This window comes from Oratosquilla oratoria, chromosome 7, assembly GCF_046742065.1.
Source record: "Oratosquilla oratoria isolate Oo_2021 chromosome 7, ASM4674206v1, whole genome shotgun sequence".
Classification (NCBI taxonomy): Eukaryota; Metazoa; Arthropoda; class Malacostraca; order Stomatopoda; family Squillidae; genus Oratosquilla; species Oratosquilla oratoria.
This window is the reverse complement of record NC_134783.1, coordinates 41,334,850-41,337,349: the sequence shown is the minus strand read 5'-3', so window position 1 is coordinate 41,337,349 and position 2,500 is coordinate 41,334,850. Positions and strand designations below refer to the sequence as shown.

Genomic DNA, 2,500 nt, shown 5'->3' with positions numbered 1-2,500 from the left:
TAAGAAGAAAAGAAAAGATAAATAGCAAAATGAAAAGTAAAGATAAAAAACGAAAACAAAAGAGAAAACTTATCCAGAAAAATAAGTCAAAAAAAGGAAAGAAAGAGAAAGAGAGAGAGAGAGAGAGAGAGAGAGAGAGAGAGAAAATGTGACGATATACCTATGTTCGGGTATGTAGCCATCAGCAGCCTTCCCTCACAGGATCTCCCCATCCCGAAATTCCCCTCCCTCCTCCCCTCTCTCTCCCTCCCTCCCTCCCTCTCTCTCTCTCTCTCTCTATCTCTCTCTCTCTCTCTCCTTCCTGGGACCCCGAGCACACCTGTTGCAGAGTTTCAGTCTATGGTGGCGCGTGCACCAGACCGGACGACGCTTCTGAGCATCAGTTGTCGGGTCTCCTTCATCTCGCGCGCATCTGCTGGGTAAGTACTTCACCCTCAGTGCAGACTACCGACCTCCACACCCGTCAGGAAGTTGCCGGGGGGTGGGGGGAGTTGTGCACGAAGTGTTTGGGGGAGTTAGGATGTCAAGGATGAGGCTGATCGGACATTGGTTGCGTAGTCTCCTTCGGGGAGGAACTTCTGTGTTGTGTTTGTGTTTTTGTTTTGTGTGGAGATGGTGATAACTTCCCTTTTAAAACCAAAAACACTTTTCTCCCGTAGTTAAGTGAAACAGCCTTGTGTTAAACAGAACAAAAACGTTTAAGTTTGCCTCGAGTGGATAAGACTTTACACCGACTTGGCACATAACACGTAAGTTTATGCATGTCATGGGCAATGCCAGTTAATAATAATAAAAAAAATAAATAATTTATAAATAAAAAATAGACAAGCATATAGAACAAATGAACAAATAACGGTAAATAAAAAATGACTATAAACAATTCTGAACAATTCGATCAAATCAGTGATGAAATAAATGAATAAATAAATAAATGAATAAATAAATACAGTAATTGATTAATTAACCAACTATTAATCAACGTGGTATTAATCCACACCCACAATATAACTAAACATTCTAAAATACCTAGGAGATCCCTCAGTTAAAATAAATCACCCGAAGGCAGCCATAATAAAACGGATGGATTGACCCAGGCCGGCACAGTCCAGCTGAATGGCAAGAGCTTAATCTCGTGAGAATGAAATGGTATTGGGGGGTGGGAGGGGGTGGACGTCCGACGTAGAAAATACGTGATAAGACGATAAAGGGTATGGAGGTCATGATGAGAAGGCTCGCTGTATCCTCTTTCTCTACCCCTCTTTTTTATTTTATTTATCTATTTATTTATTTATTTATTTATCTATTTTTTTTGTCTGGCTGAATCTAGGTAAATTGATTACTATTTGGGAGGGGGTATAGGTGTTTAATGTACGTGTGTGTGTGCCTAATATACAAACATATATGCAGAGACACACACACGCACACACACACACACACGCACGCACGCACACACACACACACACACACACTTACACACACACACACACACACACACACACACACACACACACACACACACACACACACACACACACACACACACACACAGTGCTATTCCATCCGTTGTTCGCACGATAAACTCATTGTAAAACTTAGGCTAGGCATGTTGCTCATATAATTACTGTATTGTATCATTATCAGTGTATCACTGCTATTTCAATAAACTTATTATTATTATTATTATTATTATTATTATTATTATTATTATTATTATTATTATTGTTATTATTATTATTACACACGCACCCACGCGCACGCACACACACACACACGACTCGATGGCGTAGTGGTAGCGTTTGCAGGCGCCACAAAGGCGGTCCGAGATCGAATCTCGCCCAGGGCATTAACCCAATCAACAGGATGAATATCTATTTCAACATGTTTGAAGATTCCAATCATTCTGTTGATTGGGGTAATGCCCATGCCATCTATCACACCAATAATATTATAGTAAGAAACTTAATAGGGTGCAGTTTGATCCATACCACCAGTGATCAAAATACATACACAAAGGCTTATACAAACTTGACAATTTTATCTGCCAAGAAATAAGCAAAACAATACATACATACATATACCAAAGGCTTTTTCCCCCTTACACGGGGGGTAGCCAAAAAGAAAAAGGCATAGGAATCACTCCCACCCATTTCATTTCCCATATACTGTATTCCACTCCCCTCCACCCTCCTCCCTCCCTCCTATCTTGGCACCACAATAATAAGGTAAAATGTAACCATGCGACTATGACCTGATGTCGCCCCCCCCCTCATTACTGGGGCGCATTGACCCTTGCGATCTGACCTACCGCTTTCCATGGTTAAATGTTCTCTACTCTTATGTAAACTGTCCTTGTTCCTTCTTCATGTACACATAAACTATGTATTTCCATTCAACTATGTACTTTTTGCACTGAAGATGTAATATACAAAAGCGCTCCGTTTCGTTAGTTTTTTTTCCAAGTGGTCTACTTTGCATATACATATACATATATATATATATA

General features: G+C 40.2%; 1 protein-coding gene across 1 annotated transcript in view; it reads left to right on the top strand.

Annotated features, from left to right (window-relative positions):
- The first annotated feature begins 344 nt into the window (after positions 1-344).
- Positions 345-2,500, top strand: part of LOC143026919 (oxytocin receptor-like) — a 131,830-nt gene continuing 129,674 nt past the window's right edge. Inside the window, exon 1 of the mRNA XM_076187707.1 lies at positions 345-419. The gene's annotated coding sequence lies outside the window, so the exon portion shown is untranslated. The remainder of the gene's footprint in view (positions 420-2,500) is intronic.